The sequence below is a fragment of the Protopterus annectens genome, chromosome 1.part2, assembly GCF_019279795.1.
Source record: "Protopterus annectens isolate FY-2018-M chromosome 1.part2, PAN1.0, whole genome shotgun sequence".
Taxonomy (NCBI): Eukaryota; Metazoa; Chordata; order Ceratodontiformes; family Protopteridae; genus Protopterus; species Protopterus annectens.
The window spans coordinates 548,507,334-548,530,846 of record NC_056727.1 but is presented as its reverse complement, the minus strand read 5'-3'; the positions used below and the strand labels follow the sequence as shown (position 1 = coordinate 548,530,846).

At 45.5% G+C, this 23,513-nt stretch overlaps 1 protein-coding gene across 5 annotated transcripts in view; it reads right to left on the bottom strand.

Moving 5' to 3' along the window:
• Positions 1 to 23,513, bottom strand: part of MAP4K3 (mitogen-activated protein kinase kinase kinase kinase 3) — a 2,472,041-nt gene that overhangs the window by 533,206 nt on the left and 1,915,322 nt on the right. The gene's annotated exons all lie outside the window — the stretch shown is intronic.

The following is a 23,513-nucleotide window of genomic DNA, read 5'->3' as shown; positions in this document are numbered from 1 at the left end:
GTTGATCCTCTGGAGGGGACAGGTACTTTGTCTGATCTCCTGGGGATGGCTTCAAAGGAGTCAGACTTCTTCCAAGCCCGTTGTACGATGAGTTTAATCAACTCATCGGCAGGGAAGGTCAAGCAAGAAGTAGAGGGCCGAGAGTGAAAGGCCTGCAGGAATACGGATTCCTCCGAGGAAGGGTTGGAGGACTTCCAGTCACCCCTCTGTTTCAAGATTTCCATGATGTTTCCAAAGGAGACATCATCAGGGGGTGACCGTGGGGACCCTTCCCCATCATTTTAGTCCGTATCTTCTGTGAGGGACTCCTCTGGGGAGTCCATGTGTTTCCTCTTACACACCCGTTTCCGAGGGGGTTCTTCGGTGGGAGCATCCGAAGAAGACTCAGAAAGGGAAATGCCCTGGACAGGGATTTCCTGGACCTTGTGCTCTCGGAGTCCTGGGGGGTGGCCTTTGACAGCTGCGGCTCAGAAGGAACTGGGGGAATAACCAACAGAGGAGGACTGCTAGCAGCAAGCGCCCTCTCCGTCACCCGGAAAGCGGGCCCACCTGTAGAGGAGTGGGAGCCCAGAACCGAAGAAGACAAAATCGGAACCGGGGTCACACCCCGCTCCAGACGGTCTGCCCCCAGGGATGGAGCCTCAAGCAGACTCGGAGTGGTAGTCACCCTCGTATCCGAAGGTAGTCACCCTCGTATCCGAAGTCGGGACCAACAAAGCTGTCGGAACAGAGACCAGAACTGGAGGTTTCACCCCCCCCCCAAGCATGAGACTGAGGAAGGGTGGGTTCTGATGAAACCGACACCCAAAGGGGTCTCGGGGCCTCAGAAAGAGTTGTTGTTGGCGCCGAGGAAGGGAGTCCTCTAGTAAAAGTTGGATAAATGAGCCTTGGAACCGAGGGATCCAAGGGAGGAGAGTAAGTAGGGGTTGCTGGAGAAACAGACCTAAAGCCTGGAGTGGGATAGGGTCTAGGCGGATTTGAAATTCCACTGGCGGTCAGTAGCTGGTCAAAAAGGCGTACCACATACAATTCAGAAAGGCTCCTGGTGGATCTCATCGATGCCCCTGAGGGGGAATCAGGCCGGTCCAAAAAGGGGCTGCAGGCTTGTCCGGCAAACGGGTCCACAGTAGATGAGTATCGGGTCCATGGTGTATCACAGAATGGCACCGACGATTCCAATTTTGAAACTGGTAACGATGGTATGATTGGAGCCGTGAACAGGCTCAGAGCCGAAGTTACAATAGGGGTGGATGTCAAAAACGGTTCTGAGGTAGTTGTCAGAACTGATATCAGAACAGAAATGGGCGATGTTGGTGCAGAGAGAGAAACCGATAAGCTGGTCGGTGCCCAGGCAGTAAACGGTGCCGTAGTCGTGGTGCCGGGGTAGGAGCCGACGAGGCGACCTCGGTAAACTTCATTGGAACCGAGCTCGGAGCCAATGTAGTATTTGGCACGGAGAAGGCCGAACCATGTTCAGATGAGGACTTATGGGCCTTGTGACTTTTACCTCGGTCACCGGCCGGTGAAGAGGGGTCTGAGCGAGGAGGTTTCTTGTCCAAAGTAGGAGGGGATGAGACCTCCATCGCAGAAATAGCCTCTGAAAAAGGTGAAGCAAGTAGGCCCTTTAAAATCAGTTTGTTACGAAGTTCATTCAGCGTCCGCTGACTGAAACTAGCACAAATATCAAACGGGGGTTTTGCCGACAAATGCAGAACCCCCAAACAGTACACACATTCTTCATGGAGGTCACTATTCAGTAGTTTACCACTGCAAGAAGAGCAGTGTTTAAACCCCGTAGTTCCATTCTTTTCAGACATCCCAGAACGCACTCACACACAAAAGGGAAATAGTGAGGAAAGAGGGGAAATGAAGAAGAGAGAAAGGAAATGCCAGCAATGGTAACAAGATACCACAAGGGTAGAAAGTTAGAAATACCAAGAAAATACCAACAATGGTAAAAGAGAAATACCTGTGGGTACAGCTGAAGCAATATAGATATCAATAACAGATTATAAAAAGAGAAATTTTTTTAAAAAACTTATAAATATATCTGAAAAAAGCACTTAGCTGGAGAGCTCAGTGAAACACTACTATATGGCTGCGTGGCAAACGAGATCTGAGGTAACCGAGCAAAGGGCATTGTGGGTAGTAGCTTAGCTAGAGAGTTTTTTCGTGCACGCAAGCTTGGTATAAGGCCAACTAAGTTCCGAGGGCTCGGAACCGAACCCATCAGTGATGAATAGGAAGAAGATTAACAACTTCAGATTAAATGTTTCCTTATGCTATACTCACTGGTCATTAAATGTCACTCCAAACTGGATAAACCCAAAGCAAACAATCAGAAAGAATGCCTAGATGTAACACAACAGACAGCATATGTCTGCATAAGGTGTAGAAAATTAACAATATGATTCCATAATCTCATTTTTAATGTCCTTTTGTTTTCTGGAATGAAGAATACAGGGAGCTGCTATGAGAAATTATCTAAAATTGTTAAAAGTAGAATGATTTCATGGCAAAGTGGTTGGATAGTTACAACATTGGAAAACTGACTTCAATAATGCAGCACAGTCATTTGTCTACGGTTAGCAGATGAACAAACACATATCCAGTTTTTGACATCCCTTCACACAGAAATGTGAAACAAATATTCCTGATCAGAAGGACAAAGTCCTATGGACAGTTAATTAGCAGAATGCCCTATATCATGTAGCTAGACAAACCAATCAACAATGTATTTATCATTTTGGTGAAAACAACATACTGATTTCACTTTTTGCAGTAGCAGTTGTAAGCACCCTCCAACTTGAACCCCTTCCCCACGCACGCATACACAGATAAACCCATTCAAATATAATCAGCCTGCCTTGCCCAAATTCTTAAGTGCACTGACATATATAACTAAGTCATCCTACATTAGCATTAATTTGAGACATTGGGCACATCAGCCTGCTGGGGATAAAATGCCAATGACTGGGATAAGCAAAAGAACTACTGCAGTGATATTTTGCCTACATAAACTCAAGTACAACACAAGAATAAAGCACAACTTAACAATAGAAAATGGTACCAAAGACAAATAAATGAAGCTTCACGAGATATGTCATATATAAATGAGTAAGTCATATACCGAACTTTTACTTTCTCTCTCTCTCTCTTCTCTCTCTCTCACACACACACACACACACACACACACACACACACACACACGCTCTTACCTTCAATCACACTATACCACAACGGCTATCGACAATTCCGCCTGCAAGCACACACAGGATCATAGGCTGTTACTAGCTTAATGGCCCTGGGGCCCTTCCAAGCCTAGCCAAGAGTTTATCCCCAAAAAGAAACCTTAGTCAGCACCTGTCACCCCTGTCAGTGAGGGACACAGGTGGAACCCGTGACAAATTTGCGGTTTTCCATCCACTCATCAAGGTTGCACTTGAAGAGCGTCAAGCAAGGTGCTCTACTTGACGTATATGGGGAATCAATTCCAGAGATGGGGCAGCCTCTGGGAGACAAACCTGTCTCTCCAGCAGGTTTTGTTGAAGTCGCATATTAGATTCACAGTATTTATTCACAGACTTTAAAGGCTAGATAACACACCAGTCCTTTACTGATGTTACCAAGATAAGAAAGTTTTAAAGCCTCATCAATTAAAAATCATATTTACAAAGGATTTTTGAGCCTTCCAGTGAAACTGGCACCAGTAATGTTCTGGTTGCTATAGTCACTACATGCTATTGTCCAGGTAACAACTATGAAGGAACACTAACACTTTCATTTATTTTTGAAAGATGAGAAAAGTACAGTTTTGTACCTACCATAAATGTAGATGTTCGAGTGTTCACCCTGCTGCAGTCAACACACTTGGGTTATCCTGCCGTCAGGCGGTCCCACAGTCGGCCAGAGTTCCAAAGTCTTGGTCCGGCGTCGGTTGCTGTCGCTTCTTCCCTGACATCAGTGCGCCAGGAGTATATAAGAGGCATCCAATGCCATTTTCTTCAGTTTTTCTTGCCCCAGATGTCAGGTGCCCCCCAGTAGGTGGTCACTACCTACTGCCAATAAAACATGTAATGAAATTTCAAAGCATACCTTCAGCTAAAAGCAAATACACCACAAAGGTTGTATTAGATAGAAAGGTATAGAAAGGTTCAGCTAGGTCAGAGGGGATGGAGGGAGGGTAACCTGGACTGCAGCAGGGTGAACACTTGAACATCTACATTTATGGTAGGTAAAAAACTGTACTATGTTCATCGTGTTACCCTGCTGCAGTCATCACACTTGGGTTGAATCCCAAAGCTAAGGATGGGTGGTGGAGTTAAACAGGGTTAAAAGAAGCTAGTAGGCCCTGCAAAACTGCAGTGGCAAAGCCAGCTCTAGTCTTAGAATATAGAGGTAAGTGATCGTGTTTGGTGAAGGTGTGCACTGAACTCCAAGTTGCAGCTTCCAGAATATCCTTGGTTGGCACCCCCCTGAGAAAGGCTGCTGATGTAGCTGTAGCCCTGGTGGAGTGGGACCTAATGCTAGCGGGTACCGGTTTCCCATGATGTGCGTAGCAGAAACGTATGCAATGTCCTATCCATTTTGAAATGGTCTGTTTTGAGATAGCTTTTCCTTGTGATCCTGCAGCATAGGCTACAAAGAGCTGGTCAGATTTTCTGAAAGCCTTAGTTTTATCCAAGTAGTAACGTAATTGCCTGTGAATGTTCAAAGAGTGCAGGAGTCTTTCTCCTTTGTTCTGGGGGTTTGGAAAAAAGTTGGGTAAATGAATGGTTTGGTTTAGGGACACACTGGATACCACCTTTGGCATAAAGGAAGGGTTAGTTCGTAGAGAGACTCTGTCTTGATGAGAAATGAGGAAAGGCTCCACTGCCATTAGTGCCTGTAGCTCTGAGACTCTTCTAGCTGAAGTTATTGCTAATAGTAGGGCAGTTTTCCATGAAAGAAAAGTACAGTTTTGTACCTACCATAAATGTAGATGTTCGAAGATCCACATTGCTACAGTCCTTACATATGGGTAGTCCGCTGTCCTCGGTCGGCCCGAATACCAAAGTATTAGGCTGACGTCGGTCATGGCGCTCAGATCTGACATCAGAGCGTCAGGGTATAAAAGCGCATGACCGATGTCATATCCTCAGTCTTTTCTTGCCCCAGATGTCAGAAGGCCCTAAAAAGAAAGGCCACAGCCCAAAAACAGGATACCTCCCAAAAACATGCCCAATAACAACCATCACCCAAACCATATAACCATGCCAAACTACAGAGGGGAAGGAGGGAGGGTAAATTGGACTGCAGCAATGTGGATCTTCGAACATCTACATTTATGGTAGGTACAAAACTGTACTATGTTCTTCATCTCACATTGCTGCAGTCCTTACATATGGGTAGAATCCCAAAGCAGAGGTAAAGGGAGGATGGCAAAATCATAAAGCATTAGAGGCTGCTAAAATGCCCTGTAATATTGCAGTGGCAAATCCAGCCCTAGACTTAGAATAAAGAGGAAGGTGGTAATGTTTAGAGAAAGTATGTACTGAACTCCAAGTGGCTGCTTCCAAAATATCTTTTGTAGCTACCCCCCTTAGAAAGGCAGTAGAAGTGGCAGTAGCTCTAGTGGAATGAGGTCTGATTCCAGCCGGAATCTCCTTACCATGATGGGAATAGCAGAAAGAAATACAAAAACCAATCCATTTAGAAATAGTTTGTTTTGACACAGGTTTTCCCCGAGAACCCAAAGCAAAAGAAACAAACAACTGCTGAGACTGCCTGAACCCTTTGGTTCTGCTCAAATAATAACGCAACTGCCTGTGAATATCCAAAGTATGCAAAATCTTCTCCCCTTTATTTTGGGGGTTTGCATAAAAAGTAGGCAAATTAATAGTTTGGTTCAAGGCCACACTAGAAACCACTTTAGGCATAAAGGAAGGATTAGTACGCAAAGATACCCTATCCTTATGAAAAATCAGGAAAGGTTCCACTGCCATAAGGGCCTGTAATTCAGAAACCCTTCTTGCAGAGGTAATGGCCAACAAAAAAGCAGTCTTCCATGATAAATACTTTAACTCGGCAGTAGCTGCAGGCTCAAAAGGTTGTAGAGTAAGTTTTTCCAACACAAAATTGAGATCCCAAGCAGGAGTAGGAGCTCTCGTGGGGTCTTATGTTCTTTGCCCCTCTAAGAAACTGCTTAAACAAAGGATGAGAAAATAAAGGAGGGTCACAGTCATAGTGAGCAGAAATGGCTGCAGCATGAACCTTTATCGAGGAGAAAGACAAACCCTTGTCCAATAACTCAGTAAGATATTGAAGAGAAATACTCAAATCAGGCTTGGAAACATCAAAGTCCTTCGCTTTGCTCCAAATAAAAAATCTCCTCCATTTATCAGCATAAACTTTCCTTGTACTAGGCCTTCTGGCCTCCAAAATAACATTCAAAACTTGTTGTGGAAGCTGAGACCCTCCAGGGTCTAAAGCAGAATATGCCAGGCTGTTAGATGCAGAGACTGACTCTTGACATTAAGGAAGTGATTGTCCTCCTGAGACAAAAGATGCGGAATCAAAGGCAGAGGCCATGGAGGCTCCCGTACTAAACTCCTCAGTAGTGGGTACCAGTGCTGTCGAGGCCAATCCGGCGCTATCAGAATCATGGATGGCCTGTCTTGTCTGGCCTTCAAGAGTACCTTGGGAATGAGAGGCAGAGGTGGAAAGGCATAGACATGAAGATTGCTCCAACTGAATGATAGAGCATCCACCTTCCAAGCTGTGGGATGAAACATTTTTGTGCAAAACTTTGGCAACTGGTAATTTAGTGGAGAAGCGAACAGATCTATGTCTGGAGTCCCCCATAACACTGTCAACTTTTGAAATACATGAGGATCCAGTTTCCACTCGTGAGGATCCACTATTTGTCTGCTCAACACATCTGCTAAGGAGTTCTGTGCTCCTGGTAGAAACCTTGCCTGAAGATTGAGGTGTAAACTGAGAGCAGTCTCCCACAAAATCATCGCTTGCCTGCAAAGAGGGTACGAATGGGTTCCCCCTTGCTTGTTGATGTACCACATGACAGTAGTGTTGTCTGTTTGAATCAACACCTGCCCTGGGAGAAGTAAATCCTTGAAAGCCATCAATGCAAATTGGACTGCTAACATCTCCTTCAAGTTGATATGCAAATGTTGAAGTCTGACAGGCCACTTGCACCCATTTTCCATTGAGGTGTGCTCCCCAAGCCTTGTCCGAGGCATCTGTCGTTAGAATCTGACTCGCCTCTGGTCGGGTCACAGAGAGTCCCTTGTTTAGGTGACATTCCTGAGCCCACCACAAAAATTCCTTCTGAATGCAAGGTATTATCTGAATGACAGTGTCTAGATCCTGGCAGTGTTGTGTCCATACATTTTTGAGATACCATTGAAGCTTCCTCATATGCAGTTTGGCATTGGGAAGCACCAGAATACAAGATGCCATGAACCCCAAGGCTTGAAGGACTGTCCTTGCAGTCAGCCTGGACTGTAGAGACATTTGATGGAAATAAAGAGAAAGGCTTCTTTGTTTGTTCGGGGTCAAAAAAGCCATCTGGGAAGCTGTATTCAGTCTCACACCCAGAAAGCACATGTCCTGAGAGGGTACTAGACTGGACTTTGTTTCGTTCACAGAATACCCTAGGCATCTTAACACTACCATCACATACTGTAGATGATGAAGAAGTTCGTCCTTGTCTTGTGCAATAATCAGGCAATCGTCCAAATAAGGATAAATCTGTATTCCTCTTAACCTGAAAAGGCTATCACTGGAGCCAGAACCTTTGTGAACACTCTGGGCAGTAGATAAGCCAAAGGGCAATGCAGAGAACTGATAATGTAAATTTCCAGCCCGAAAGCGTAGGTACCTCCTGCAACTGGGCCTGATAGGAACATGAAGATAAGCCTCTTTGAGATCCAGAGTTACCATCCAGTGATCTTTTCCCAGCAGAGGTAAAAGCTGTTGTAACGTCAGCATTTTGAACTTTGGAATGTCCAGATAAGTGTTGAGGATAGATAAATCCAAAATTGGTCTCCACGTGTTTCCTTTCTTTGGTACTAGAAACAGGCGAGAGTAAAATCCTAGGCCCACTTCTGACAGAGGAACTGGCTGTATAGCTCCTATTTGAAGAAGTATAGAAATCTGCTTGTGAGCCTCTATCCTTTGCCGAGGAGGAACGTCTGGCATGCCTTTGAAAGGAGGCAATGTATGGAAATAGAACTTGTAGCCTCGGTTTATAATGTCCAACACCCATTTGTCCTGGGTGACTAAAAGCCAGTTTTGCTTGAAAAGTGCTAACTTTCCTCCCAAAGGAGCTGCCAGGCAAGAAGAATCTGGCAGCTGAAAATGCAGGTCATTGGGCCTGTATACGAAAGGACTGGCCCCTGCCTTCACCTGCAGGTTGTGCAGGCGAACTCCAAGTTCTAGGCCTGAATGTACTATGAGCTCTGCCCCTGCCACGTCTAGATCTACCCCTAGACTGAGAATCAGAAGAAGGGTACGTCCACCCCTTAGTAGGCCAATTTCTACTAAACTTTGGAGGTTGCACCTGCAAAAAATCTTTAACAGTCTGCATAGACTTAGCCTTGTCTTCCATTGTCTTCAAAACCAACTCCACAGGGGGACCAAACAAAACTTCAGACTGTAAAGGGGCATCCAGAAGTCTAGTTTTAACATGCTCGGACAAATTCTGATCCTTAAGCCAGGCGTGCCTACGAAGAACTGAACCAGTGGCAGCCACCCTAGAAGAGGCCTGTACAGCATCAAAACCACACTGCAAAGAATGCTTACCCACCTGTTCAGATACATGTACTAAATCCTGCAATTCTTTACACTCAATGCCCTCTGCCAAAGCATCCACTTTAGATTTTAGCTGAGAAAGGAGGAAATTCTGATACTTCAACATATGAAACTGGCAATTTAAAGCCTTCATTGCTAAAGTAGAAGAGGTATACACCTTCTTACCCCATCTATCCAAAGCTCTAGCTTCCTTATCTAGAGGAACCGGATTCTTAACAACAGAGGCTCTAACACCCTTAGGCCCCTGACTAATAGTTTGCGGGTCCGCCCTAGGACTCTTATACAGATATTTATGAGCCTCAGGCACCCTGTAATACCTGTCCGGTTTAACTGGCGCAGGAGGCAAAGAATCTGGATTAAGTGAAGCCTCCGAGAAAACATCTTGAACAACATCCAAAACAGGAGGTATAGCCAAGGGTCTATGCTGTGGTAAAAACAAGAATTCCCTAAGCCTCTTCCGTGAATCAGAGAAATCCTGTCCTTCCCACTTAAAATGCTCCCTCATGGAATGCAGAGTTTCTGAAAAGAAAAATCCTCTGGAGGAGAAGCAGAAGGAGTGGAATCCTCTGCATCAGAATCGAATAAGGGGGAAAATCTTGAATATCTTCAGCAGAAGACCCTGAGTCATCTGAGGCCTGATCCAAACTTTCCAACTCTGGCTCCACCCTGGGCCTCTTATCAGGAGGGGGCATAGAACCTCTAATTAAAGTAATCAAATCTTCTGCCATTTTAAGCATGTGCTTTCTAGGCACAGACCCTGAAGTACCTGGAGTGACACCAGAGGAAGGCAAAACAGACCTGCCCTTAGAAAAAGCCTTAGAAATAGTAGCAGAAGGCCTAACCACCTTAGGCATAGACGGGAGAACAGTAACCTGAGAGGCCCCTTCAGCCTGACCTGACTCCTGTGAGGCCACATCCTGCAAAATCAAAGTTTCCCCCTGAGACTCAACAGAAACTTCAGTCGGATCCACCTGTTCCACTGCAGCTTCTACAGGACCGGCGTCCAAAATGGACGAATCATCCTGTCTAGTTTTCAAAGATTTGTCTTTGCGCTTCTTCGTGGAAGCGGCCGGAGGATCCGACGGCATATTATAATTACACCGCTTACCAAAGACTAACCTAGCGCAATCTAACCTTCGTTTTATGGTGCGCTTATTAAACTTAGCACAAAACCGACACCCGACTACGTCGTGCTCAGGTCCCAAACAAGGAATGCAAAGAGAGTGATAATCCCTATGCGGTATCTGTTTCCCACAAGAAATACAATTATTCACTTTTTCTGACATCCGGAATTAACTGAGGCAAGTAAAAACAAAAATATTCCCCAACGGGGTACTTAGCCCAACTTGGTTTCGGTCTGAAACTCAGAATACGAAAATTTCAGAACGCCGAACGGCACTTGCAACGCTGCTTCTGCATCGGACCATGCGGCAAAAAAGACTGAGGATATGACGTCGGTCATGCGCTTTTATACCCTGACGCTCTGATGTCAGATCTGAGCGCCATGACCGACGTCAGCCTAATAATTTGGTATTCGGGCCGACCGAGGACAGCGGACTACCCATATGTAAGGACTGCAGCAATGTGAGATGAAGAACATCTTTAATTCAGCTGAAAAAGCTGGTTCAAAGAGTGGCAGTGTAAGCTTTTCCAGAACAAAGTTGAGATCCCAAGTAGGTGTTGGTGCTCTCCTGGGCGGTCTTATGTTCTTAGCCCCTCTGTCTTAGGAGTGGATGTGAAAATAAAGGAGGATCGGTGTTGTAATGAGCTGAAATTGCTGAGGCGTGGATCTTAATAGATGAAAAGGAAAGTCCTTTGTGCAACATCTCAGTTAAATATTGTAGAATCTGAGGAATGTTTGGATCAAGGGGATTTTGGCCTTTAGCCTGGTTCCAGGTGCAAAATCTTTTCCATTTGTCTGAATAGGTTTTCCTGGTGCTGGGCCTCCTGGCCTTCAGAATGACATCCATAACAGCTTTGGATAGAGGTGTTGGCTGGTTGTTTAGGTAATTTACCATGCAGCCAGATTTAAAGTCTTGAGCTGGCTGTGTAAGATCTGATTGTCTCGCTGGGTGAGCAGGTGAGGAATTTGTGGTAAAATCCATGGTGGGCCATGGGCCATGTTCCTTAGAATTGGATACCAGTGCTGGCATGGCCAGTCTAGTGCAATGAATATCATTTGTGGCCTCTCTAATCTGACTTTCAACAGTACCTTTGCTAGAAAAGGCAGTGGAGGAAAGGCATACACTGTTAATGTTTTCCAACTGAATGAAAGAGCGTCCACTTTCCAAGCTTGTGGGTGGAATGTCCTTGTGCAAAAGTTTTGAAGTTGGTAGTTTTGGGGGTTGGCAAACAGATCTATGTCTGGGCGTCCCCATTTTTGAGTTACCATTGCAAATACTTGTGGATCTAGTTTCCACTCGTGGGGATCCATGATGTTTCTGCTTAGGTCGTCTGCCAATGTGTTTTTCTTTCCTGGCAGGAATTGTTCTTGTAGGTGAACTTGGTAAGACAGTGCTGTGTTCCACAAGGTTATTGCTTACCTGCATAGAGGGTAGGAATGTGTGCCCCCTTGCTTGTTTATGTACCACATTACTGTGGTATTGTCCATCTTTATTATTAGCTGTCCTGGGTGTAAGAGGTCCTTGAAAGCTGTTATGGCATTCTGTACAGCTAGCATTTCTTTTTGATTGATATGCAGATGCCTTTGATCTGTAGTCCATTTGCCCTGAATGCACTGTCCTGCCATGTATGCTCCCCAGGCATAGTCCGATGCATCTGTTGTTATAGTTTGCCTGGCTGTGGGTAAGGTGAAAGGCTGACCCTTGTTGAGGTGACATGTCTGCGCCCACCATAGAAATTCCTGTTGAAGGCAGGGAATGAGTGGTATCATTGTTTCCAAGCTGTGGCTGTGCTGAGTCCATACGCTTTTCAGGTACCATTGTAATTTCCTCATATGCAGTTTTGCAAATGGTATTAGTAGTATGCAAGATGCCATGAATCCCAAGGCCTGCAGAATTTTTCTTGCAGGGAGTTGGGTCTTTGTTGCCATTATTTTGAAGTACTGAGTCAGCTGTTGTTGCTTGTCTGGTGTGAGATAAGCCATCTGGACTGTTGTATTCAAGCTGGCACCCAGGAATATTATGTTTTGTGAGGGGACTAGTTTTGATTTCTTTTAGTTTACTGTGTACCCTAGGCAACTTAGAAGGTGTTTGACAAACGCCAGATGCTTTAAAAGAATGTCCTTGCTTTCTGCTTGAATAAGGCAGTCGTCCAGGTATGGGTATATTTGAATTCCTCTTTGTCTGCAGTATGCAATTACTGGTGCCAGGCATTTTGTGAAGACCCTGGGCGCAGTAGATAAGCCAAAGGGCAGTGCAGAGAATTGATAATGGGTTGAAGCTGCAATGAAGCGGCGGTATCTTCTGCAATTTTGTCTGATAGGGACATGCAGGTATGCCTCCTTGAGATCCAACATTACTAGCCAAGCCTTCTTGCCCAGCATGGGAAGAAGCTGCTGTAGTGTTAGCATCTTGAATTTTGGTACTTGCAGATAGGTGTTCAGAATTTAAAGATCCAGAATGGGTCTCCATGCTTTGTCCTTTCTGGGGACTAGAAAGAGTCGAGTAAAATCCTTGTCCTTGCTCCTGTGCAGGTACCTGTTGAATGGCTCTCATGTCCATGAGAGCTGTAATTTGGTTTTGTACCTCTGCCCATTGATTTGATGGCAGGTTTGGCATTCCTTTTATCCTTGGCAAGGTGTGAAAGTGGAATCTGTATCCTTGTGAGACAATGTTTAGGACCCATTTGTCTTTTGTGATGATGTGCCAGTTGTCTGCAAAAAGTGCTAATTTTCCTCCCAAGGGAGCTGCCAAGAGAGATTTGCTTGGTAGTTTGAGGGTTAAGTCATTGTGTTTGTCTTCTGGTAGCTTGGGGCCTGTCTTCTCCTCCTTTCTGGGTAGCGGCACCCCATTGGCGAGGTTTGTAAGGGCCTTATGACTGACCTCTGCCCCTTGGGCATCTGTATTTGCCCCTCTGTGATCTGTCAGAAGCTGGAAAGGACCAGTTTTTTGTTGGCCAATTTCTGCTGAAATGAGGGGGTTGTACCTGTAAAAAATCCTTGACCGTTTGCATAGACTTTGCCTTATCCTCCATTTTCTTTAAAACCTCTTCTGCTTTGACACCAAATAATACATCCTGCTGTAAAGGTGCATCCAATAATTTTGCTTTAACATGATCTGGTAGGGTTTGTTCTTTTAACCAAGCATGTCTACGTATGACAGACCCAGTAACAGCTGCTCTACAGGAAGCTTCCAATGAATCAAATCCACATTGTAAAGTACGTTTGCCCACCTGTTCAGCCGCATGCAACAGTTCCTGCATTTCCTTGAATTCAGACTGTTCAGAATGTGTGCTCATTTTTTGTTTTAATTGAGACATTAGGAATTGCTGATATTTCAGCATGTGAAACTGACAATTTAATGCTCTCATAGCCAGAGTAGCTGAGGTGTATACCTTCTTTCCCCATCTATCTAGGGCTCTGGAATCCCTTTCAGAGGGTACAGGATTTTTAGCCATAGAAGCTATAGCCCCTTTGGGACCCTGGGAAATTGTTTCTGGGTCAGCAACAGGGCTTTTATAATGGAATTTGTGTGATTCAGGTACTCTGTAGTATCTGTCTGGTTTGGCTGGAGCAGGAGGTAGAGAGTCTGGATTTAGACTAGGCTCTAAGTAAACATCATCCACAATGTCTAAAACTGGAGTGATAGCAAGTGGTCTGTGCTGGGGTAGTAAAAGGAACTCTCGGAGCCTTTTCTTAGAATCAGAGTAGTCCTGGCCTTCCCAGTGGAAATGGTATGTAAAGTTTCCCCAAAGGAGTAGTCTTCAGGGGGAGATGCTGAGGGAATAGAGTCTTCAGCATCAGAGTCTTCATAAGGGGGAAAAGAGTATTCCTGTTCCTCAGAAGAATCTGAGGAAATAGAAACCTGGTCAGAGGAACCATAATCCTCCTCTTGTCTTGGCCTTTTATCTGGAGGGGGATGGGAACCCCTGATTAGGGTAATCAAATCTTCAGCCATCTTAAGCATCTGTTTCTTAGGCATGGGGCATGATGTACAGTCTTTTTTGGTTTTAATGGAGTTTTAAGCTTAGCATAAGATTTAAAGGTGAGTGTAGTCGGTCTGAAGACACCTTCTGCAACCGAAGGTGTTCCTACTGCACCGGGATCTCCTTCTGCTCCGGTGTCGGTAGGACCTAATGAAGATGGCTGCGAAGGCCTAGTACACTCCGCTTGAGAATCCGAAGCTGTCTGGGGTTCCAGTTCTGCGGTCATCAGGGGCTGCGTAGGCGCCTCACTGAAAACCGGCGACAGGCCCAGCAGAGGCCTCGGAGACTGGCTTGTTTCTAGGCTGACTGTCCTTATCCTTGTTTTTTATGCATGCCGGTCGTCGGCTGCTCCGACGGCATGATATAATTAAATTTCCTTCCGAAGTAAAGTTGTGCGAAGTCAAAACGGCGTTTGATAGTTCGTTTATTAAACCTAGCACAAAACCGACAACCAGTGACGTCGTGATCTTGGCCTAGGCAAGGAATACAATAAGAATGGAAGTCCTTATGAGGTATTTGCTTCCCACAAGAAATGCAATTGTTAACTTTTTCTGACATCGGACTGAGGCAAGAAAAGGTTCCCCAACGGGGTACTTAGTTGTATTGAAGACTAATTTGATTCGAAAATCTCAGGTGTCGGCCGACTGGCACTTGCGAACTGCTTCTGCTTCGGGCACTGCGCGGCAGGAAAGACTGAAGAAAATGGTGTCGGATGCCTCTTATATACCCCTGGTGCACTGACGTCAGGGAAGAAGCGACAGCAACAGATGTCGGACCAAGACTTTGGAACTCTGGCCGACTGTGGGACTGCCTGACGGCAGGATAGCCCAAGTGTGATGACTGCAGCAGGGTAACACGAAGAACATCTGGACATAATTCTCAAAATTGCAGGGAACTGCAAGCCATAATCTTGGCGGATAGATGTCAGATGATATTTTAAGGACCAAACTTCAGTTGTAATTTAGTGAAACCCACCACCACATGAAGAAAAATTTGTAGTGTAACCTGGATGTTAAACAGTATAAAAAGGACAGTCCCTTCTCCAAGCAACTCCTTAAACATTCTTAATACATTAATAAGCCACCCTGAGCTGACAACAGTGTCCAGCTAATCTTAAAATTTTACCAACCATTGACATTTAAAATTTTGTTTAAAGTGCTTTGGTTGTGAGGTGCTTATATTTACTTATCTGAATATTCAAATGAGAAATATTAAGCATTTTACAATAAAAAATGAAATAAGATATTAAATGTATTAATAGATATTGCAAAATTAAAACAGTTCAGAAATATGAATAAAGAAAATTATATAACATAAAAAAGTGTTTCTTGGGGGATTTAAATATACACGCTGTTATACAGAAGGTACCTTAGATGATGGTACTTGAGATTTAAAAGTAAAAAGCCCAGAAACAAATAGGATAACTATAGAGGCCCTGAATTAATTTAATAATCAAAAATTAGAAGTTATGTACCTACCATAACGTTCCATGTTAGTTGTCTTCTCTCGCCTTCTTTCTTGCTGAATGGGTTCGGAGCCGATCCTCGGCTCCGACTCGGCACTTGCTTTAGCTCGAGAACTCCTTTTACCAGCTCGAGGCAACCCTATATCCCATGATGCAAGGCGGAACTACCTCAGATCTCGTTTGGTAGCTAACTTACCCTGCTAAAGACTATCCTAACAGAATTAGGAACAATGGTTCCTAAAAGAAATCCTCCTAACAACGTACCGGAGGAAACAATCTAATAGGAACTCTCCAAGATCTGTCCAGGCCAGGGGAAGGAGGGAGGGACGCAGAAAGAAGGCGAGAAGACAACTAACATGGAACGTTATGGTAGGTACATAACTTCTAAATGTTAAGTTGTCAATCTCGCCTTCATTCTTGCTGGATGGGACCGCGTCCCTAGCACCTGTATCCCGGGTGGCTCAATGGAACAGACTCTTGAGAACTGTGGAACCAAAACTGGCCCTATCTCTGGAGGCCAAGTCCAATTTGTAATGAGAGACAAAGGTATGGGGGTGTAGCCCAAGTAGCTGCTGCACAAATGGTATCAATGGGTAGTCTATCCTGAAAAGCTGCAGAAGTGGATAGACTCCTGGTTGAGTGTGCTTTTGGCTTAGAAGATAGCTGTTTACCCCTGAGAGAGTACACATAGGAAATAGTGGAAGTCAACCATCTGGATAAGGTCACTTTAGATACTGGAAGACCTATCCTGTTTTCTGCATAGGAGACAAATAATTGGTCCGATTTTCTGAATTGTTTAGTTCTATGCAAATAGTACCTGAGCTGACGATGGACATCCAAAAAATGCAGTTTCTGTTCAGCTCTGTCAGAATAGTTTGGGAAAAAGACTGGTAGGTCTATAGATTGGTTAATGTTGGTTTGAGATACGACTTTGGGGAGAAAGGAAGGGTTAGTTCTTAATGATACCCTGTCCTTATGAAAAACCAAATAAGGGGAACGAATGCAGAGAGCTTGAATCTCGAAACCCTTCTTGCAGAAGTGACAGCCAGTAAAAATATAGTTTTCCAGGTCAATAACTTCAAAGAACATGAAGCAGATGGTTCAAGGGAGGTAGTATCAAGGATGCCAACATTAAGTTTAGATCCCATTGCGGAGGAGGATGCTTTATAGGTGGTTTTAGGAGGAAAACTCCTCTCAGAAAGGCCTTGCATAACCTATGAGACATAATGTTATTGTCATGCAGGCCAACATGATACTTAGAAATAGCAGCCAGTTGTACTTTGACTGTAGATGACGAGGATCCTGAATGAAAAACCTCCGCCAGGAAATCCAAAACCGAATGTACAGGAGCAGTAAAGGGGTCAATATTTCTGGAATTCGCCCAAATAGAAAAACGTCGCCACTTGCTAGCATAAACAGTCCTAGTGGACGACTTCAAGGAAGAAACTAAAATGTCCCTGACTGAGTCCGAAATCATCGGTAGCCTGGCTAGGGTAGGAAGTGGAGCAACCAAGCAGTGAGGTTGAGAGAATGAATGGCCCGGTGCTGCTGACCCGATTGGTGGATCAAGAGATCCGGAACTGGGTCCAGATGCCAGGGCTGCACCAGAAGGTGACGATGCAGAGACGGAAACCAAATTTGTCGAGGCCAATATGGGGCAATGAGGATCAACTTGGCTCTCAAAACGGTGGCTTTCTGAATGACTTGTGGAATCAAGGGAAAAGGAGGAAAAGCGTACAGAAGTCCCCGGGGCCAATCCTGGGTTAGAGAGTCTCTCAGAGGTTGGCCTGGAAGGGGAAAGAGAGTGAAGAAATCGGGGCACTTGTTGTTTTGAGGAGTAGCAAAAAGATCGCAACAAGGAGTGCCCCACTTCAGAAAAATCTGATCCACTACAGATTGATTGAGAGACCACTCGTGAGGCATCAGAATGGATCTGCTCAGCCTGTCCGCTAATAGGTTGGACCTGCCGGGATGTGCGTTGCTATCAGAAACCGCTGAGAAGAGGTCGCCCACTGCCAAAGTCTGAGAGCTTCTCGACATAACGGATAGGACCTGGTCCCGCCCTGCTTGTTGATGTACCAGACTACGGACATGTTGTCCGTCTGTACTGCAATAGTCCCCGTGGGAAGAAAGTCGTTGAGGGCTTGCAACGTTAAAAGCACTGCTCTCATCTCCAGGACATTTATGTGCAGATGGTATTCTATGGGTTGCCACGTCCCGTGGACCATCCTGCCCTGATAATGTCCCCCTCACCCGATCAGAGAGGCATCCGTAGTGACTGTGGCAACTGGAGGAGGGGGAATAAAGGGTCGGCCCTGATGAAGAAGAGGGGAAGATATCCACCAGTTCAGATGAGCTCGGCACGACTGTGTTACCAAGATTTCGTGCCTCATCGGGAGACTGTGGTACGACCACTGCGTGAATAGCATCCACTGCAGAAGACGCATGTGGAAGCGAGCCAGTGGTAGAAGAACAATGGCCGCAGTCATAAGACCTAGAACCTTCAGTATAAATCTGGCTTTGATCTTGTTGCTTTGCAAAAGAAGCCGAACAAATTTTTGGATGTCCAGAATTCTCTGATCTGTTAGTCTGGCTAACATTTTGACGGTGTTTAATTCTGCGCCTATAAAGGTGATAGATTGGCAAGGCAGCAGAGAAGATTTTTCAAGTTTACTGAAATTCCCAAACTCCTGCAAAGCTGTAGAGTGTAGTCTCTGGACTGAAGAAGCTGACACTTGGTGGTGGCGGAGAGGAGCCAGTCGTCCAAATAGGGAAACACCTGGAATCCTCGACGTCTCAGATGAGCTGTGACCACTGCCATGCATTTGGTAAACACTCTGGGGGCTGAAGTGAGGCCAAAGGGCAGGGCTCTGAATTGGTAATGACTGGTTCCTAGCCAGCGGAGAAACCTTCTGGAGCGTCTGTGAATCTTTATGTGATAGTACGCATCCTGAAGGTCTATAGAGCACATCCAGTTGTCCTTGCCCAGAAAGGGCAGAATGGACTGAAGCGTGACCATCTGGAATCTTGCCTTCTTGACAAATCTGTTCAGATTGCTCAGGTCTAATATTGGTCTCCAATCTCCCGTCCTTTTGGGGACCAAAAAGAATCTGGAGTAGACGCCGGATCCTACCTGGTCTGCTGGCACAGTCTGGACGGCTCTTTTTTCTAGGAGCTTTGAAACCTCCTGTTCTGCCAATTCCCTTTGACCGGGTGAGATGTCTGGAAGGGATTGTAGAGGTACGGGAAACCTTTCGAAGGGGATTTTGTAACCCTCGGATATAATCGACTGTGCCCACGTCTCTTGAGATAGGGATTGCCAGGCTACTGGGTACAGCGAAATCCTTCCCCCGACTGCCTCCATGGGTGGACAGTCAGGCAACACCTCAGGGATGCTGAAAGGGCTTCTCAGGAAGAGACTCCCTGTTGCCCTGGTTCTGAGGACCCCCCTGCCTCTAGGGCGGCGTCTATTATTGTTACCCCCTCTGCCTCTGGGGGTAAACTGACCATGTGTGTCCGGTGTAGCTCCTTGGGCTTTACGGAACCACATCTTCCCCCCCTTCTGACCCTTGGGGTATGGTCTAGAAGGAGTGGAAAACTGGACTCCAACGGCAGAAAGAGTTTTACCGTCCTGCTCACACCTGGTCAAGGTATCCTTCACCTGAGGTCCGAACAAAGCCGAACCATCAAAGGGGGTATTAGTGAAGGACGCCTTAAAGGGGTCCGCAAAATTACAAAGCCGCATCCAGGCTTGGCGTCTAAGAGCAACTCCTGTGCCTGCGGCCCTGCTCGCTCCATCGGCCGCATAGGATATGAGCCGCATGGAGGAGTTAGATATGGAATTCAGGATAGCAAGCTGAGAGGCAATCTTTTCCTGAGCCCCAGCAGCAGAAGGATCCTGGACTACTTCTCCCAGTTCCTTGAGAACATCTCGTTGAAGCCTGGTGAAGTGACAAAGATAATTCAGCGAACGCATAGCAAAGGTCGCTGAAGAAAACATCCGTTTCCATACCTGTCCATGGTCCTAGAGTCCTTATTAGGAGGATGGACAGGTACTGAAGGATCCGCCAGTTCCTTCTTAGTGGCAGCCGCCACCACCATAGCATCCACCGAGACACCCTTGGAAAGGAACTGTTTGTCCGAAGGGGCCGTAATGAATTTGGATGGTCTTCTGGGGACAGGTTCCAGAATCTGGAGCACCCACGCCTTCCGAGCCACTACCTGCATAAGTGGGTCGAAAGGCGGAGACACCCAGGAGGTGGAGGGTCGGGATCCAAATGCCTCCAGGTATACCGACTCATCCTCGGAGGGGGCAATGGAGGGCCAATTCCCCTCTGTTTGAGGAGCACAAGGATGTCTGAAAAGGAGACATCCTCAGAGGGGGACCGTGGGGAACCCTCCGACTCATCTAAGTCGGTATCAGATGTAGTAGACTCAGGGGAGTCTGTGTGTTTCCTCTTACACGTCCTCTTCCGAGGGGGTTCCCCTGCAGGATCAGGAGAAACCTCGGAAGAGGAGGAAATTCCCAGTGGGGAAACCTGGGGCGATGGATCCCTGGGCCTGAGAGCAAGAGGCTGGCAAGAGGCGTCTGCAGGCACTGATGAGGGAGGAGCTAGAGGGATGGACCGTTGACCAGGCTCAGAGGCCAGGACACTCCTCATCACCTCAAAGGCTCCTCTCCCCGGTTGGCCGGAACACACCCACTCCGAAGAAACAGGAATGGTCAGCTCCAAAGAGAGAGAAGGCTCCGAGGCCGATGTCGGCGCCGAGCTTACCAAAGCCGAAGCTCCGAGAGGGAGAGCGGGGTCGGACAAGGGTCCGATGCCACTAGCCCCCTCGGAGCCGACAGTGGAAACCCGACGACCGGATCCCTCCAAGGAAGGTCTCAAGGAGGAGATCGGAGCCGAGGACGACGGAGCCAAAGGATGTATCGGCTCCGGCATCGAAACAGTCGCTGTCCCAAGAAGCTCCGGCTCCGAACTGTGGTGTGGAGTCGGAGGAGGAAGTTCAAGGATTGGGGCTATAGCCGAAGTCTGTTGAGACGGGCTATGGAGCATTTGGGCCAGTGCCTGAGACTTCAACAGCCTGCTTACCACCCTCTCTAAATCGTGGTCAGACAGCCTGGAAGATCTCGAAGATCGGCTCCGATGGCTCCGCTCCGACAAAGAGGAGACCCGGGCAGTGGATACTCAGTATAGAAGGGGACCGAGATCTCACGGTCGAAACCATCGGAGCCGAAGTCCCTTGAACTCCAGATGGAGCCGAGGATATCTCGGCTCCGATGCTGGATAAAGTGTCGGCTCCAGCCGGGGCCGACAAGGCCACAGTAGTCCGGGTATCGGAGCCGGTCGGCGCCGACCCCACTACTTGAACAGAAAATGTATCGGCCCCAGCCGGAGCCGATGTCGGCTCTGACAGAGCCGGAGCCACCGGAGGAGGCTTGGACACTGTAGCCTGAGCCTTCGGTGGCTTAGGATGTTTTCCTGACCCTAATTTAGGAGGAGAACCTTCTGGCTTAAGTAAGCCTCGGAGGATGAGCTTATTCCTCCTTTCCTGCAGGACTCTCTGGCTAAAAGCATGACACAAAGCACAGGAGTCCTGCAGGTGCAAAGGCCCCAGGCAATAAACACAAGAAGTGTGACCGTCTGTCAGAGACATTTTCTGACAGCACTGGTCACACTTCTTGAAGCCTGAGACCTTGCCTTCTTTTGACATCCTAGGAGGATGGAAACACAAACAATCCCAACAAACACACAAATTAATCCCTTACACAGACACACAGGAAGGGAATAACCAATGGGGAATTAGGCCTGACTAACAACTTTAGATTAAAGATTACAAAAAGTTTGAAAACAAGGGAATAGGGTGGGCCTGTAACTAACTACAGACTAAACTGACACTAAAAGGGAAAAATAAACCCCTAACTATTCTTTTCTTATTTGACAAAGAAAAAACTTACCTCAGCTGGCAAAGGAGACCTCTTTCGCTAAGCGGCAAACGAGATCTGAGGTAGTTCCGCCTTGCATCATGGGATATAGGGTTGCCTCGAGCTGGTAAAAGGAGTTCTCGAGCTAAAGCAAGTGCCGAGGATCGGCTCCGAACCCATCCAGCAAGAATGAAGGCGAGATTGACAACTTAACATTTGCTTCGGCATTTAATTAACCATTCTTAATTACATTTGACAAGTGCAGACGTACAAAACCATAGGGAGAAATTAAAACGCAAAGCATTTACTTGTCAACAAACTAACAAAAACTGCTCCAAGAAACATCAAAAGTGTTGCCTTTGTTTTATGGTAGATTCTCTGAAAGTCACTACTGGACCTTGATATCTTACAGTCCCGCTGACCGCCTGAATGACATCTGTAAATCCATCACCTGTAACTTCTCACTTTTTCTACTGTGCTCACCAACATCTGCCAGTGAAACTAGGGGAAGTCTTGTCTACACACTTCACATGGCTGGTCTCCATACAAATTAAATAACCACAGAGTTAAACAGAATATCATTTTACAGCAGCATTTTTAAAATGTAAAAGATATTTCACAACATTAATGAGTCGATTATTTTAATAATGAAATTAAAAAGTGCAGCAGAAATTATATGTGTTCACCATCTCGCAGTGTTATTTCAAAAGGTAATACCCCCACACACACAAACGGACTATTAAATAAGATTAAGCATTAAAATAAAACAAGTAGTTGGTCAAAAAGATGCTCCTTTTGTAGTTATCCACTCTTTTTTCATAAAAACCTTGCTATTTAATAACAACAGCTGACATGCCGTATACACTTGTTACCCCACAATCAGCAGTGTACCCCCCCATCCAGGAAATTTAAGTTTTTCAAAGGAAATACCAGACCTCTCTGTTAGAAATCAGACATAAAGCCATACATAGGACACTGTGTGCACAAAAGGGATTCTGCAAATTTAGCAACCCTTAATTGCGACATTCAGAAAAGTAACAAAAGCATTTGAAATGTCAACACCTAACTACTGTCAAGTCCATCCCGTTTAAGTTAATTAACTTTATAAACCAACTAAAAAGATAAAACACCTGATCTTAAGAAATGATCATGTTACCTTGTGACATTTCACACAGGAAAAACGCATTTAAAAGTATTCCGTTCATTTAACAACGTGTATGAAATAAACATGTAAATTCACTGAACTGTAAAGAAGCAACTCACCTTAAATCAAAGAGGCGAAAAATCAACATGTAACTGATTTGATTTTTTACTAACTTAATGAAAATTAAATGGGCAAAGGTTACTTTTTTGTTCCCTTTTCTCCAATTCAGTAGTACATGAACAGCTGAATGTAAAGCTACGGTGCTAAACCATGACCTAGACTTACCTCAGTAAAATATCCATATTATATAGTACCGTATTCCAGGTGATGAAAATCATCTACAAACGATCTGACCAAACCATGTGCGAGTAAATTATTCTGTGCCACAGCACCTGAAAGCATCAATTTCAGTCCCAGTACTTCAGAATCATAGCCAACTGTCAAAACCAGTCCTTTAACGTAACTAGTGTGTGTGCCACACGTTCATTCATAGGGATTCTTTTGTTTCAAACTTTTCCTCTCACTGGACGTACATGGTCACAAAAAGAACACTACCACTTTACTGCTATCATGGCCAATGTAGTTCACGTGTGTCAACAAAACTGGCACTGTCTATGTAAACAGTAAGCTGTAAGGATTCATTCTAATGCGGTGCAGAAAAATTGTGCCCTAGTTTGTTAAATGACTTTGCAATTTTATTTGAATTCAGCAGGCCAGTAAAAGCTTACTTCTGCTGTGGCGTGCGCCCATGTGTAGGACACATGCATGGTCCTTCTTAAAGGAAAACACACGGCACTGTTAAGAAGTTTTTTTTTTTTGGGGGGGGGGTTGGAAGTCTGCCTCCTCGCCCCCCCCAGCTACGTGAATTCAAGCAAAAAGTAATGCAAAAGTAATTCACTTTTGGGTTACTAGTTACTAAAAAAAAGTAACATATTACAATTGCTGCGTTACTATATTCACAAGTAACGCATAATATTACTAGTTACTTAAAAATGTAATATATTACAGTAACACGTTACTCTCATCACTGAAAATGTGCCATTCATCAGAAAAAAAAAGAA